General features: G+C 32.7%; 1 long non-coding RNA gene across 1 annotated transcript; it reads right to left on the bottom strand.

Moving 5' to 3' along the window:
• Window positions 1-5,722: 5,722 nt before the first annotated feature.
• Window positions 5,723-14,445, bottom strand: LOC147076300 (uncharacterized). Its single transcript, XR_015069676.1, has 4 exons — window positions 14,064-14,445; window positions 13,584-13,685; window positions 6,011-7,853; window positions 5,723-5,925 (listed from the first exon to the last, which is right to left on the bottom strand). It is a non-coding gene; the product is annotated as an uncharacterized LOC147076300 (long non-coding RNA).
• Between the last annotated feature and the right edge of the window lie 4,170 nt (window positions 14,446-18,615).

Raw genomic sequence — 18,615 nt, 5'->3', positions numbered from 1 at the left:
AAGCAAGAATCAAGAAAAGACTCAGTAATCCACAATTGAAAGTTTCCAGTGAAGATGTTAGTTCGTTGGAAGGACAAGAGGAACAATAACATAATGCATAATTCCAGCAACCAACAAAGCAATAACCAATTTATTCAATCTGATATACGTATTGTTTTCTGGAATACAAGAAGTATTCTTAATAGGCTAGAGGAGCTTAGAGTGATGCTAGATGAAATTGATATTTTTATAGGCGTGTAAACATGGTAAACGACACCATTTCTCACATAGTTATTAGCGTATTTATTTATTTACATATTTATGGTGCTTCGGCGAGACAGGACGTACGCCAGAGGAGGAGGTATAATTTGCATTATTAGAAATAGTATAACTTACAAAGCTATTAACAACCTCATCATTCCGAACATATCCACTGAAGTTTTGGGCATTACACTGACTAACCTTAAAGATAAAATTAATATCATTGCAGTTTATATGCCCCCTAGCAATAGCGGAAATTATACAAATCTGTCGCTTCAGGAATGAGATCAAGTTTTTAGTAATACTCTATTAGATGATAAAACCATATTGGTGGGAGGCTTCAATGCCCACAATGTCGCGTGGAATTGCAATAGAAATGATATTAATGGTTCTAGAATCATCTACACTTTAGCTGATTACGACTTAATTTTAATAAATAATAATACTAAAACCCGTATTGATCTGCGACGAGGTATAAAATCAAATGTTGATTTAGTTTTGCTTCTCCTAATCTTCTACAACAGATTGTATTAAATATAGATGAAGACCCCCGGGGATCAGATCACTATTCAGTGCGTATTAACTTATCTGTACAAAAAGCAATTTATTTCAAAAATACTTTCAAGTTGCAGACCAAAAAAACCAATTGGGTTAAATTTAAAAATACAATGGCGGAAAATATTAATGAATTCAAATCAGATTCTTTTCTCAGTTTAAGTTCAGTCTCGCAGTATAAATTCCTCATTAAAAAAATCACACAAGCAGTCACAGACTGCACTCCAAAAAACGGAATAATTCCCAATTTCGCCATAGCAATCCAGTAGAACGGTGGGATTCAGAGTGTGATAAGGTAAAGAGAAAAAGAAAAGCTGCCTTAAAAAAATGGGAATTTACCTTAGATTTTAAAGACTTAATTGAATACAAAAAGAATGCTACCAAAGCTAAAAAAACTTTTAAAAAGAAAAAGAGTGACTGCTTTCGACAATTTGCAGAGACTATCAATTTTAGCACAGACCTTAAGTATACATGGGAAAAAGCAAATTTTTTTAAAAACAAATGGATAAAAATTAGACCCGATAGTATTGAACAAAATATGCAAAATAAAGAGAAAATTGAAGCTGCTCTTGAAAAACTATGCACACCGTGGGTTCCAAGTAACCGTAACATTTTCCCTGTTACCAAAAATAACACGCTATTCGACACTCACTTTATTTTCATAGAATTCAGCAAAGCATTAAATTCTCAACATAATTCCGCACCTGGAACGGACGGGATAACGTATGAAGTCATTGATATGCTTCCCACTCCAATAAAACATATATTCCTAGACATTTTTAACCTCATGTTTCATAGCATGGAATTCCCTGACGAATGGAAAAGCATATTTATACATTTTATTAATAAACCTAATTCTGATAGCTTAAGACCAATTGCACTGACCTCATGTGTCAGGAAAGGATTTTCGTGTGCGGATAACCTAACAAATATTGCAATATATATTGAAGAATCTTTTAATGAAAAAAAACATACGCTAGGTATTTTTTTGGACGTGATTGGAGCCTTCAATAACGTTCAATCAGATATTCTCGTTGAAATATTGGCACAAATAGGGTGCCCCATAAAACTCGTTAAATTCTGTTTTTTTTCTTGTCTACGAGAGATTAATCTATACTAATTCAAACATAGATCTCCCGAGGATACTATATAAAGGCCTACCTCAAGGAGGAATTTTAAGTCCGCTGTTTTACATTATATACGTTAGCCACATTGTTCGCAATATCCCGAAAGCTATAACAGTCTCCCATTTTGCAGACGATATATCTTTGTTCCTTAAAACTAAAGACCTCAATCAGGATAAAAAATATAATGGAATGTGCACTAGAAACAATTAGAAATAATCTATTTAAACTGGGTTTGGATCTATCTCCGGAGAAAACGGTATTTGTACATTTCAACAAAAACAAAATACTGTCGGGAGAACTTCAAATTAAATTGAATGATGTCTTGATTAAATCAACTTACTCAGCCAAATTTCTAGGTATTTATTTTGACTTCAAGCTTTCTTTTGATAAACATGTCAATTACATTGCCCAGAAAGTCAATAGAGCCACCAACATTATAAAGTTTCTCAGAGGTACTTGGGGATCACACCCTTCCACTCTAATAACCTTCTATAAAAGCTACATCAGATCCATAATGGACCATGGAAGCTATATTTACTTCCCAAAAAATAAAGGAGCAAAGCTACAGTTAGAACGACTACGGCCTAAGGAAAAGTACCTCTACTAACATACTACTTGCCGAAGCTAAGATAACATTACTAGAAGAAAGATCTAAGTTGCTATGTAAAAACTTAATGGTAAAATGTATGTCAAATTGTACTTCTAATACGAGATATAATGTCAACAGATTTCTACAAACAACTTTAACGCGAAATAGTACTCCGAAGAGATTTCTAATTTTAAAAGAAAGTATTTAAGCTGTAAATTGTATTGATCATCTGATTTTAAAAAGAGACTTCTACAAATAAAGAAAAAAAAAACTTATAGGCGTGCAGCTGCTAGATTTACCGTAGGTTGAAACCATTTATTGTAAAACTATTTAAATTATTACATTAGGGAAAATACGAGATAAGGAATGGATTATAAAATGCATTTATTTTTGGGCGCTTTGGTATTAATTTGTATCCGCAAACTATATATAATTGTAAACAATTATCTTGTTTGTCCATATTCAACGGCAACCCTGATAAGGATTAAATTATCCACCCCTTTTTAATTCTGACATCCAAATCTTGCTGATAGATGATCGCTGCAGAATTATTAAACTGATTATTTCGTTGTACCTTGTCACCTAATCATTTTGAACATATATTGATTAAGATGAGATATCCACACTGAGTTAAGTTTATTTGATGTTTTCTAGCGATTAGTATTACAGATATTAGGTACCTATATAATTTGATTTATTATGGCGTATTGAAATCTGTGCTATTAAAAATCTATCAACACAATAGATATAGGACAACTTCAATATTAAATTTACATTTTTCCTGAAAGGTCATAGTTATATTTATCGTTGTTCTGTTTTGTCACTGTTCTGTTTTGTCATGGAAACGTCATATTATAACCAAACCACGCGTGTCTCGATCTGTATTAAACGGAATTTGAAGCACAGGCTGTCATTTTACGAAGAGTGGGAATGGCAAATTCATCTGAAGTGAACGAGGGATGTTGTAAGGTAGAATAACACATGTGCAGGCGTGTGTTATTACCTTCGCCACATAAAATAATAGATACCTAGTATTTGAAATAATACTGCCTTCGATATATTAATTTTATCAACATGCAAAGTAGTTGTTCTGCTTACATAGTACCTAGAATATTAAGAAAACTTATAATAAACATGAAATTACTACTAAAATAATACAACTACCAAACATTATAATATTTCGAAGAATCTTCCTCATTCTCTGAAAAGCTAAATATTAAGAAAAAACATAAAGTACATATTATTATTATAATACAAAATACATTAAAACATTGTGTGCAGGTGATTGGCTATTTTTGCTATTTAAATTAAATTTAGTCAATACCATTATGTACGGACGATGTCCATTTAAAATAGTAAACCTACATAACATAAACTAATTTTACAGACATAGGTACAAAATATATTGCACTGGCGAAGGGTGGAGGTAAGCTGCTGAGATCCAATCCGAAAAACTACAATTTTATTATTTACAGATGGAACTGGTTAGTTTTTAAAATTCAATTAAACCCTGCGCACGCCAATCTATTATAGATAGGTATTTAATATCTTTATTAGAAAGAAAATACTGGTCTATCTATAAAATATTTCATTAAATCATACATCATTTTTGATATTTTAAAGATGGATTGATATTTATTTTTGTATCAGATTATTGAGTTTAGGAAGGACTTCATGAATTAGCAACATGACGTGTAATATGCATTTTATATTCCATGAAAAGAAATAAGTATGAATGAAAAAGTGTGCACAAAAATGTGCAAGGTTTAGTTGAATTTGAAAACTATTCAAAACCACATGTAATCAATTATAGTATTAGTTCAATAAAAACAAGAACGTATGACTCACAAACAACATTAATATGAATTATTTACATCGGATCTTAACAGCCTACATCCATCCTTCACTGGTGAGAAAAATATTATTGTATATTATTATGTGTATGCCTTCTAACATCAGATCGATTATGGTACAATTTATTTATATAATATTATTATTTGTTAAGTACTTATGAAATTTGAAGCAAAATGATTCAGTTATCCTAAAATGAATTTCTTGTACCTACCTACAATCCACCGATTTTATGGACATACATAGTGTTACTATAATATTACAATATCTGTAAATGCAATAGGTTCACTATAATTATTTCTCTAAGAACATTGATACATTTATAATTATTGGTATAAAATGAAAAGATAAGCATAAAATATAAGTTATTGTTCATTGTTCCTACTAAAAAATATTATACCGGTTTGTCCAACGAGAAAGTTTGAATATAACTGAAAACACTATAAAACATTTACTACAACTATTGTGTACTTCATAAACAAAAGAAGGCCCACGTTTACTGTGTCATTTTAATTGCATTTCCCGATTCAATATTATTTTAGGGTGAAAGTTATTATTAGTGATTTACGACAACCTACAATATGATTTATTACGGAGATTACATTTACAATAATTTTTAATTCTTGGTAAAATTGATACAGGTAGGTATCATTTACAGTATTATCGATAAAAAAGGATATTTAAGAATATGGTAATAAAAATCGAGAAGTGCTCGGTAAGTTACAAAACCACAATTAACTAAGTATAGAATTATAAATAAATTATGTGTACTTTACTCATTAAAATAAACATTTATGCAGCTATCTGATTACAATGAAGAGTATTTATTTAAATGGGTTTAATACAACATTTGAATGGGTAGGTACAACAATATTATGAAATTTATCGGATACCAAAAAAGGAGAAATTTAAAAAAAATACTTTTTGTTTTTAAATTTAAAATTATTACCGAATACTTTGAAACCGTTAGAAGTAAGGAGGACCTCAGTTAGTATCTAGAATGCTTGATTTCATGTATTTTAAGACTACTCCTTTGCGAGCATCTATATAGGCACACATTGCAATTACGAGGTTTTTCAACAGTATGTGTCATTTCATGGCTTTTAAGAGTACTAAATTGCCTGCATCTATAAGAACACACATTGCATTTATAAAGTGTTTTACCTGTATGTGTTTATTCGATGTTTTTTAAGATGATCAAGTAGCGAGATTGTATATGAGCACACAGTGCATTAATAGGGTTTTTGACCGGTACGTGTCATTTCATGGTCGAATACTACTAATTTGAGAGCATTCTCATGGGCATAAACTGCATTTATATGGTTTTTCAGCAGTATGCATGTTTTTTTGTTTTTTTTTTAAGATTAGGAGTATATCATTTTATACTTTGTAAGACAAGTTAGTCGCAAGCATCTATATGAGCAAAAATTGCATTTATAGGGTTTTTCACCAGTATGTGTCATTTCATTTATTTTAAGACTACCAGATTCAGAGAATATATAAGAACAAATATATTATTTAAAAGGTTTTTCACCAGTATGTGTCATTTCATGTTTTTTAAGACTACCAGGATCCGAGAATCTATATGAGCACCCATTGCATTTATAAGGTTTTTCACCAGTATGTGTCATTTCATGTTTTTTAAGACTACTAGGATCCGAGCACCTATATGAACACCCATTGCATTTATAAGGTTTTTCATCAGTATGTGTCCTTTCATATTTTTTAAGATTACTAGGTTCCGAGCATCTATATGAGCACACATTGCATTTATAAGGTTTTTCATCTGTATGTGTCATTTGATGTCTTTTAAGATCACTAGATCGCAAGCATATATATGGGCACACATTGCAGTTATAGAGTTTTTCACCAGTATGTGTCATTTCATGCATTTTAAGATGACTTTGTTGCGAGCATTTATATGAGCACACATTGCATTTATAAGGTTTTTCACTTGTATGTGTCCTTTCATGTCTTTTAAGACAACCAGGTTCCGAGCATCTATATGAGCACACATTGCATTTATTAGGTTTTTCACCAGTATGTGTCCTTTCATGTCTTTTAAGACTACCAGGTTCCGAGCATCTATATGAGCACACATTGCATTTATAAGGTTTTTCACCAGTATGTGTAAATTCATGTCTTTTAAGATTACCAACATTCGAGCATCTATATGAGCACACATTGCATTTATAAGGTTTTTCACCAGTATGTGTCTTTTCATGTCTTTTAAGACTACCAGGTTCCGAGCATCTATATGAGCACACATTGCATTTATAAGGTTTTTCACTTGTATGTGTCCTTTCATGTCTTTTAAGACAACCAGGTTCCGAGCATCTATAGGAGCACACATTGCATTTATAAGGTTTTTCACCAGTATGTGTCCTTTCATGTCTTTTAAGACTACCAGGTTCCGAGCATTTATATGAGCACACATTGCATTTATAAGGTTTTTCACCTGTATGTGTCATTTCATGTTTTTTAAGATCACTAGATCGCAAGCATATATATGGGCACACATTGCATTTATAGAGTTCTTCACCAGTATGTGTCATTTCATGCATTTTAAGATTACTTTGTTGCACGCATCTATATGAGCACACATTGCAATTATAAAGTTTTTCACCAGTATGTGTCCTTTCATGTTTTTTAAGATTACCATGTTCCGAGCATCTATATGAGCACACATTGCATTTATAAGGTTTTTCACCTGTATGTGTCATTTTATGTCTTTTAAGATAACTAGATCGCGAGCATATATATGGGCACACATTGCATTTATAGAGTTTTTCACCAGTATGTGTCATTTCATGCATTTTAAGATGACTTAATTTCGAGCATATATATGAGCATACATTGCATTTATAAGTTTTTTCATCAGTGTGTGTCATTTCATGCATTTTAAGAGTACTAGGTACCTTGCATCTATATGAGCATGCATTGCATTTATAAGGTTTGTCACCTGTATGTGTCATTTCATGTCTTTTAAGATCACTAGATCGCGAGCATATATATGGGCACACATTGCATTTATAGGGTTTTTCGCCACTATGTGTCATTTTATGTCTATTTAGATCACTAGATCGCGAGCAACTATGTGAGCACACATCGCATTTATAAGGTTTTTCACAAGGATGTGTCATTTTACGTGTTTTTTTACAACTATGTTGGGAGCATCCATATGGGCCCAAGTTGTATTCTTTAGGCGCATGACTTTGGTAATCAATCACATCCGTGTGAACCAATCGGTGACTTTTGAGAGCACATCCGCATCCAAATACTGCGTTACAGATGCTACAAATCAAATTTCGTGTTAAATGTGTGACTCTTCTCAGAATAAGTCGAAGTTCCTTCGGAGTATCTAGTTCTAATATTTCTTTTTTAATATTTTGAAGATCTATTGTCACTTCGGAATACTGTATCATTCCATCAGGCGAGGATTGTTGACTCTTACTTGTATCATGCTTTGTGCAAAATTCATTTGTAGAAACCTAGAAAAACAATAGGCTCCATATTACGACCGCTCAACCTGGATAAACGTCAGATTTCTTTATTCAATACTTAAAAGCATCTAAGTTATACTTTTTAAACATAGAAAATCATGAAAAAAACCGCTATTATATGGCAAAAACACTATTTTAAGCGTAGACAATAAGTACAAATATAAAAATCATTTACAATGAATAAAATTCAAACATTTTAAATAATAAAATTCGCCGTTTTCAAAAATCAGTATAGCGTAATAGAGTTCGCCAAGGCATTTCATAAAATTTAAATAGGTAATTATAAAATAACCTTTTGACACGAACAGAAACGCCGACCTTCAGTTGGTGTTTGAAAAAAGAGTATAGTTGACGACATAACTATACAAATCTAGCCTTGTAGTCAATTCTGCCACTCAAAAGCCATGCGACAACCTCGCGACAAAGTACTAATAAGATGTATATAAGTCCCATAGTTCTTGTTGGCAAGTCAAAAACGACTTCTCAGTACACACTATGGAAGAAGCAGAAATATAATTGGTCAAAAGACCATAAACAGGTAATAAGTAAGAATAATCGTTTAGTAGTAGAAGGTAAATGTATTATTGTTAACACTTTTTACTAAATGTAATGAAAATTTTATGTAAAAATTTCAGTTCAGAAATCGAGAGTTCTCATGTACAATTGTAACGCTGTGATCAGAGACTCAGATATAGTCACCCAGCAAATTTTTGCCGCGGTCATTCTGAGATATGAATAAACTTGTTTCTATTGATTAATGTCCTTTGGAATTTGAAAATGAAACATGTGAAAAATTGTTTGCATGAAAGATAAGTACATGCTTGATTACACTTGGTACAAATATTAAAACTGTATAAAAATAGAAAAATTGGTACTTATAAATTCCTGCACTGTACGATTATGAATAATGTAATTTTATATTAATATAATTAGATTAAGGTAGAGCTAAGCTATTATTGTAGAAATATTGTAAACTCGTACATATGCTTATGTACGCATAATTATAAAATATAGATTTTTTTGTGTACTAAAAATCCACTTAATCCATTAAATATTGTAAAAATAAATAGTAGAGAATCTCGAGCCCTTGCCTTAGATGGGTTTCTACTCATCAGCAACAGTAAATCTTGATCGTACTTCATATGAATGAAGAAATAAAATATTAAAATTCAATACTTGAAAAACATCGCGTGACCTTGAAATCGCAAGAAGTATTCGACATAAATATTCGAGCCAGCTATTTCACCTCGTGAGGAGAAAATAAATTACAGATTGTATTTAGCTAAAGTGCTAAAACACTATTACAAGATTCATAAATTAGTGATTGCTCGTGATTAATATGTTTGTTAAATTAAAGCATTCACATATTTATTTGTAAATGTTGGGTATATCATGGTAATTTTATTACGTGATAATTACCGTACCGAGGGGAGTTATTAAGTGAGAAAGATATTTCGGGTCCAACTAGTTTTATTAAAGTTAGGTAATTTTCTATTGGTCTTGAACGACTTAGAGCGGTGGAAACTTTATCATGTGAAATCTTGGTGGCGTAACGTCATCATTTAATCGTTTTCGATTAAGGGCTGTCACTCCCTTATTCCGCGTACGAATACTTATTGTAGTAGCTCATTGGAAAGATAAAAACCTTTCCTTACCGTTGAATGCATAAAAAGGTACAAAATTAACAATTTTTGTGACTCATTCCTAAATGCGTATTTGCGGGACATGTTCCCGAGGCTATGAAAACAACCACGGTTAACACATAATTTTGCAAGAATAACATAAAGTAAATTCAGCTTAACTTTATTGAAAGTTATCCCCATTAGAAAGGTATCATCAACAAAAGATATACCAAAACTAAATTTTGGGCGAAGGGCGTGCGAAAAGGACGGATTCGCTGTCCCTCTCGGACTATTTCTTACTGGACTTCAGTCCCGAGGGTATAAAAAGTGACCCTTCTCCCATACAAGCAACAGTTCACCAGTTCAGCAGCTCTCAAGTCGTCGATCGTAAGACCTCCACCGGAGAGGCGCAAATCGTACGCGAAGACGAAAATCAGTTTAAAAGTCCTCCTTTCGAAAGGGGGCGAATAGAAACGGGAAAAACCGAATACCAGTTAACGGTTAACTCGTGACGTAATCGGCGGAGTAATTCTTTTCATTCCGTTCTGGAAAAAGCTACGGGGATTTCTCTACGTGTTTTTCGGGATGAGGTAATCGAAATAAATCGCGCGAAAGTTTGTTTTGAAATAAAAACAAATTAATAAACCGAGTTTGTAATAATAATAACAAATTTTAGAAACTATTTTATAGTTATAATAACAAACTTTAGAAACTATTTTATAGTTTTATAAAAAAAATTGAAACTATATTTGTAAATAATAAACAAACTTTCTGTCAATAAGTTTGTAAATATAAATATACTATTAGTGAATAAGTTTGTAAACAATAATAAACTTTTAATGAATAAGTTTATAAATGTAAATGACCCTTTTATAAGCGGTTTATAAAAAAAAAAACGATTGTGACATTGTATAAGAAAATATTTTTACGAAATAAAAATATTTATCGAACATTTGCGTATACATTCCTCAGATTAGGTGTGAACGTTTCGGAACCTTTTGAAAGGTTTCATCGAACTTATATAATAAATAAATAAATAGTTCACAGACATCTTCATAAGTTTTAATTGTTTGAACAATAATAAATAATATGATTGTGACACTGTGAACATTGAACCTGAATAAATTTGGTATCACACCAACCAAGAGTTTTATTTACGGATAATCAAAAGTTGTGTTACCACAAGGGAGATCCACCTTCCCAGTTCATCCCTAGTCTCCTTAGTGACGGCCCGGTTACATTAATGAGCTGGCCGCGAGCCGGGTCACGTCACTTTGACACAAATCCATTCGTGCTTAATGCGGTCTACACACAAAAGCGAATTATTCGCAGCGAATATTCGCCAATCAAGCTCGTATTGGCTTACGGGAAAGAGCTTTCGGAAGGGAATTAAGTTATAATCTTACAAAGTTCAATATGGAGCGCTGCGATTGCTTGACGTTTCGGTATCGAGCATTCAAATATATAAATAATTTTATATTATCATTGATACAATAATTTGTCTCCAACACTGCCATCCATTCGCATTTACCCTATCAAAATATCCCGAAAAAAGCACCAGCATCGGTATGGAAGGTCCGGTCAAAACAATCTCAAAAATAGCCAAATATATATCAAATTGATGGCTTTCATTCTATTTTTAGATCTCTTGCGTGAATAAACGTTTTGTTTGTTCATTAATAACAGGTAAGTAGGGAGTGTTACAGCGGCGTTAGCTTTTTAGAGACTCTTTTGACCGGACCTTCCGTACCGATGGCGGGTGCTTTTTTCGGGATATTCTGACGGGGTACTTTTGTGAATATTCGCGTTGGTTTTTGCGAGCCTTAAACCTTCGCATAAAAACGCTCTTAATAGTTATGCGAAAATAAGGAACATTTTTCAAAATAACGTTATAGATAACAATATTTTTTATATAAAATTTAGCCGTGTTAACTAAACGATATTGTTATTATTTCAGATAATTCCGGCACAAATTTTATCAATAAAATAAGAAATACGAGTGAAAATGGCTTGGATCGCTTTTATTTACTCTTTGATTAGTGATTGTTCTTATAAGATTATAATAAATATTTCCATAGTTAGTATTCTGTATTCGTATTCATTTAATTAAATATATAATAAATAAAACAGGCTTCAGTTTATGAGCCCCACGAAGACATTTCGCTTCCACAAACAAATTGCTCGGTCAAGACAGCCTCGATAAACGGCTCACACTGATTGAAATTAAACGTCACTGATTTTCATTTAAATGCTCCTTTTCCTACTTAAAATTTACGTTTCAGCATAATATACCTATCATAAATATTCATGAAGCATGTTATCTTTTATATTAAATATACCAAACTAACTTCGTAATTTTTAAATCTTAATTTTCTCGGATATGCGTTCAACTAGGGGTAGACTACAACTTAATATATTATAACTACTATCTTACTACTTGTCTTGAAGGCCGACGAAAAAACTTTGGAATATGTAAATAAGTGTCTTATAAAACGTATCTGTAATGCAACCGCGTTTACCGTCTGCTCTCGTAGACGACATTAATTATTATTGTTTCAAAATTAGCCATTTACAAGGTTGACAAAGAGGTAGGTAGCTTTATTTAAATAAAAAGCCAAAATATAACCAACGCTCGAAAGAAATAGGAACTTGCATTATTTTATTACATAGGTATTGTCGCTAACGTAATAATTGTAATGTTAATTATTAAGTTTCTTAAAATATTTCACTGTTCTCTGTGACCGTACTTATTGTCTACGCTTATAATAGCGGTTTTACTATGGTTGTCTATGCTCAAAAAGTGGCGTATGGTCACTTTCAAGTATTGAGTAAAAAAATCTGACGTTTCTCTGCGGTGAGCTCTCGGTAAATTGAGCCAAACAATATTATTCGAACTTTATATTATTATAAATTCTAAATTATGTTGTTTACCCATCAATGTGTCATTTTATTCGAGCTTTTTGCCTTTTGACATCTTCAGACAAAATTGGGTAATGCCGGCGTTCCATTGGCGAGCCAGAAGTACGAGGACAATACATCGTCAATTTGTCTATGCTTTGCTACTGCTCAAGGAACGAATAAAAAATTCGAGTTGTCAAAAGTCAATAGTTGCGATTATCTTAATGTCTTCCAATTATCCTACAATTGTGTGTTATTTATATGTATACTCACATAAAATAATATTGCAGTAAAAACAACACACGATTTACGTTTTCTTTTATGAAATTGTAAATACAAATAAAAAATAATGAATATATCTTTCTTTTTGTAATGTGTTAAGTGAGAAATAAATCAATAAAAATGTTTAAAATAATTAAAACACAAGCTAGCGAGTTGAAATCATAAAATTGTGCTGTTGTTATTTAGTAATATTTCTCGTTAAAATAATTGATGATCATCAGAATTACGAAACATGATTCGGTTTGGCACCCTTTTTTTCATAGCAGTAATAATATTATTGTTTTATTAGTCTGGTGTTTACAGGAATATTTGCATCTGAACGAACAGTTGACTCGTTATTAAATCATTATGGGTTATCTTAGGATTTGTGATCGTCTTTTAACGTTTGGTTGGACAGAGATCACTGACGCTTGTGAACTGAATTTACTGCGCGAAAAAATATTTCATTGAAAATGCCGGCCTCTGTATGACTCACTAGCGCCAAGTTATAGAGGGCTCGCACATCAGAACTCGCCGCATGCGTCTTACGACGAATTCGTCGATGTGACGTCATCGTAAACCAAGAAACAAACGTTATCAAATGGAGCTTCGCAGATTGGCCGATGCAACTGCAACTCTGCGACCCTGCGACATTCGTCTAGTTGCATTGGCTAAAGCCTGCATGTCGATGTCAGGCCAATATCGACTCCGCGCATGCACACAGCTGCAGAATCGGGCGAATCGGCCATTTCTCTCCAGACTGTCGCTGCGTTTGGTAGAGCTAGAGCTAGCAGCGCTAGGCAGATGTGCGAGGTTGTGATCGTGCAACATTCGCCGGCAGTCTCGAAGGTTTTAATTTATGGCCGTCAGGCACACAAGGCGAGTTGTGATGTGCGAGCCGGCATACATTACAATTGATTATTAGTCAGGTACCCACCTGTGAATCATTATAAGATATTGGCCCAGTGGGGCAAACGCTTCTTTTCTTCAATTCTTCAATCGGAAGACAGTTTCCATCGACGTCAGGTTTGATATCAACCTACAAACAAACAAATAAGTAGGTAGGTAAACGTTTTCAATAGAACGTTTCGAAGTCAGGGAATGAGTGTAAAAAACATTGGTAAATGTGCCGCAGCTGCCGTCATGAGATTTTATAACTTTAAGATCAAACTAAACCTAACCTCACTTCTCCCAACCTGATATTACCTAATGATGCATCAAAATGTATGAAAATTTTAAATTAACAATTATTGGATCGAAAAGCCTATGCGCCAACAGAAAAGGGTATTTATTATAATTTTCTACTTGGAATAAACTGTTTTCGTAGAAAAAAACATAATAGCTCATGACGGCATCTGCGGCACAATTGCCAAAACATTATATAACGCAACATTAATTAAACATTATGTAAATTAACCTTAATTGTGGTATCGTCAACAAGTTCTGGTGATGAAGAACCTTTCGGTCTAAGCTGGTGAATATTTGGTATAATTTTATATTCTATAACACGGCGTTGTGTTTTGCCATCTGACTCAACGTCCAGCGGTTCACTTTTATTGTCCATTTTTACAATAATCTGGTTACAGAACGCTGAAATATAACACAAGACACGTGTCACTATTTTTAGGTTATGCAATAATGTCAATCGCTGTCAGTATTAATATAAGAGCAGTTTTATAAACAGTAAGTACTATTATATTGAAATGAAATGATTAACACTGGTCAATGTGTTTAAATTATACTTATATTTTAGAGAATAAGTGTTGCAGCGTTGGCGGAACGGTAACAATTAATACAATATCATTGGAAGATATTTTTGAGACTTTTCTATAGCAGTCATATATGGTTTTCTTAGTCTGTTATTTACCAGAGTAGTATTTGCATCTGAACGAAAAATAGACAATTAAGTATTAATTATGAAGCGTTATCTAAGGTGTCTCTCAACATATTAGAGTTGGCGACGGATCATTGATTTCAGTAAACTGAATATTATATTAAAATAAAATATTCGGCAATTCATAAATTCATGAAATCGCCGCCCTTTGTCTAACTGCCGCCCCTATGCCGCGCATGATAGTTTTACAATACAATAATTAATTTGTAAGGAATGGTACCCACCGGTGAATCATTATTAATCACCAGCGCAGTCGAGCAAAGACCGAATTCTTCAATCGGAAGACAGTTTCCATCGACATCAGCTTTGATATCAACCAAGAAACAAACAAATAGGTAAGCAGGTATACGTTTTCAATAGAACGTTTCGAAGACAAGGAATGAGTGCAAAAAACTCTTCATAACGCAACGTTTATTAAACATTATCATAATAACCTTAACCGTGGTATCGTCAACAGCTTCTGGTGATGAAGGACCTTTCGGGATAAACTGGTGAATATTTGGTATAATTTTATATGCTACAACACGGCGTTGCGTTTCACCATCTGACTCAGCGTCCAGCGGTTCACTTTTAATATCCATTTTTACAAAAATCTGATTACAGTAGGTACGCTGAAATACAACACAAGACACGTGTCACAATTTTTAGGTTATGCAAGAATGTCAATCGCTGTCAGTATTGATATAAGAGCAGTTTTGCAAACAGTAATTACTATTATACTGAAATGAAATGATTAACCCTCGTCAATGTGTTTAAATAATTATACTTATATTGAACGAGAATAAGTGTTGCAGCGTTGGCGGAACGGTAACGTCGGTAACAAATAACAACGAAGACTTGAACAGAATGAAACAAGATGGCGTCGCATCGTTCAATTCAATTAGGGACGTCAAAAAGTATCGACATGCTAGATACTGGTATCGTTACTTTTGTCAATATCTAAATATCATTCGATGTCGATTTACTTTTCCATACCTAGTTGAAATATTTAAACGCCAATAATAATTGGCGTTGACAAAATTCTAGCTAAATTCAAACTCTTTTCAGCATGTATGTAGGTACGATGTTTTTTACATTAGAACAAGACGACACACCACAATTCATTAATTATTGTCATCCATTTTAATACCTACTAATGTCACTTGATACAAACGGCACTTAATGCCTATTTAAAAAATTACATATAATTATGCTAGGTAGGTACCTCTTCCTACCCATCTTTGAATATATTTTTTCTTCTTTCGACCATGTTCGATCCTAATTGGATCATATATGAGCTTCCACAGAGTAGAGGTTTGTATTGACAGATTTTGTTTTTTACGAGAAATGGATGTCAGCCACTTGCTCAACCTATTAGGTCCATACCCTGACACACACAAATTGAAAAACAATATGTGTACTTGCCAGGCCCAGGATTTGAACCTGGGACCCACGGTTTTATAGTCCAACGCTTAAGCCGCGCGGCCACCATGGGTGTATATGGGAATATATTTTTAGCGCATACATAATATTTTATTTACAATACCTATTGGCGATGGCACATAAACATTTTCTTCACTTAATCTCACCTTTTTTCTGTTAGCGGGAACACAATATTAATTTTATTGCATGTCGCTTATAGGAACGTCATGTTTCTTTATCGTTACTACTCTTTTCCTGTTGTTTTGGTTTTTCAGATATGAACTTATTTTTGTGGTATTGCAAACCGAGCCGCCTCGCACCACACTCGGTCTTAATCGAGCGTATCTGATTCTAATAATATTACCCTAATACCAAGTGCCGTGGTACAGAAAGGTATTTAATAATGAATTTATAAAAATATAAAAAAAAAACAAAGCTATACAATTCGGACAGCAAAATGTATGTGAAGGAATCTTCACGCCCGCAGAAAGATGTCATTTATTTAAAAGCATCAAAAATTAGAATCTGTAGCTGGGGGAAAACGGCACGCCAGCTTATAGAAGACAGACTCTAGCCTTTGTGGCACCCAAGTCGGACGGCTCGATGAGTCCAACAAATGGTTGGAGCCTTCCATTCCATTAAGAATATTAATGGCTATGTGTTCAATGGAATTGTGTGCTGATGAAAAAAAATACGATCCAGCGTATCTGTGGTAAGGTGTAGTTACACGGCTCCGTTTCGTTGACACCAGCTGCTTGTTCACTGTCTGTATGTCGATCCAAAACGACATTATATAACTTAAATACTTAAACTTAAATTTTTGGTAAATATTCACATGGTAATGAACACACCAGAAATTAATTATGTCAAAGCATTTTGATTTGTAAAAAGTTTATCAAACTTCATTTTCAATAAAGAATTTTATTTGTTTTTAAATCAATCAGTTCCATTTGTATGTTACTAGTCATCTACATTACATTTTGTTCACTAAATAAAAATAGTTTTATAACAATGTGCGAGCATGCAGTTTTCTTCGTTAGCAGAATAATGAAAACGACTTTCAAATGACCCCTGCAATATCTTGATTTTTTCAATATATTTGGTCGAATTTCTATTATCCGCAGCAAATTCATTTTGCTCTTTTAAGTGTGAAAAGTGACTCAAATCCTCATTTTTTAACTGAGAGATGAACATTTTTCATTTCATATTAAATGAACTGATGCTATGAGAGCACTCAAGTGTTGAAAATATGAAAATGGATTCAGTTATGGCGCCTACACAGTGACGTCCCGTGGGGGTAGGCAGGATGAGCGTCGCTTGGGGGCGGCATTTACTCGAAGGGCGGAAAATCGAGGAGAATCATTAGGTATATATATATAAATAGCTACATAAACTTAGTACCTAATAGTGGAAATATCTTTCCATTAAAAAAAATCAGCTCACTGGTTGGAAACCAAGAGTATTTATTAACACACAAGGTTTAACAAAACTTTATTTTTTTGTCGGATTCGCGATGTCTAGTTTACTTCCGTTGTCTTTGGAAGTCAAGTCTTATGTTAGTATGTATCAACCTATATACCTATAGGTAGATATATACTTGCTTAATTTTAAATTTAACCAAATATTTTTGCTGCTCATTCGCGAGTTTTGGTAGTTGCCAGTTGTATTTTTAAATGTATCTGAATTAATATTTTCAAAATTTAATTAGATTAATAAATGAAACTAAATTTATTAGTAGTTATATATTTTTTTGGTAATGTATCTTTACAACACATTTCATAAATATTTTAATCGTGAAAGAATGACAAAAAATACTTTATAAAAAATAGGGCGGCATTTTGGCGCTGTCTAGGGACGGGATCTTGTCTAACCTACTTCAAAAGATTAGGTAGGCGCAAAAAGTGGCAATGCGTCGCGTTTGGCGCAAGAGCTACGCTTTGGCCACCATTGCTATAGACTATAGACCAAGTCTCCAATATAGAAATTAGGCATTTTAAAAGATCGGTTCAAAAGTTTAAATATGTGTTTTTAAATACAGTTAAGTAATTGTTTTACATTTTATACTGTGTACATCTCATACAATTACCGTATAATCGTGTATAATAATCGGACATCAATAAATATAGGTATTTTTCAATTTTCAATTTTTCAATTTCAATTTATTTATTTTACATATTGTGGACATTACAAATTATAAGTTTAAGACGTTCACAACATAACATTTAGAAACAAAGAAATAATATTAAAACAGTTTAATGTACATAACACAAGAGATAGATCAGTAAATACAAAAAATATTAAGTATATTGGTACAAGGAAGTACACCGGATTAGTTAAGCAGATCCTATTTTAAGAATTTAAAAAACAACGGTGACCGGACAAAACAGAACAAGATAAAACAGAACAGCCAGAGGAAAATGAAACATAAATTTTTGTGGAATCTATTTATTAATTAAATTTTAAACGAAATACAAATACTTATATATAAATATTTATTATTTAAAAAAAAAATTTTTTTAAGTGAAATAATCAAGGCATAATATTTGAAAAAATTGCATATTTTTATACAATATAGAGTATATAAAATTGTATAATGTCATCACTGCATGTTGGCCAATTGGCGTAAATACCTAAATTTATCTGTTTGATTTTGATAATCATGCACGACTATTGC

The sequence above is a fragment of the Rhyacophila brunnea genome, unplaced genomic scaffold (assembly GCF_057557595.1).
Source record: "Rhyacophila brunnea isolate RB1 unplaced genomic scaffold, BYU_Rbru_1.0 scaffold_13, whole genome shotgun sequence".
Classification (NCBI taxonomy): Eukaryota; Metazoa; Arthropoda; class Insecta; order Trichoptera; family Rhyacophilidae; genus Rhyacophila; species Rhyacophila brunnea.
Note: the sequence above shows the minus strand (reverse complement) of the source record. Positions and strands in the feature narration are given on the sequence as shown.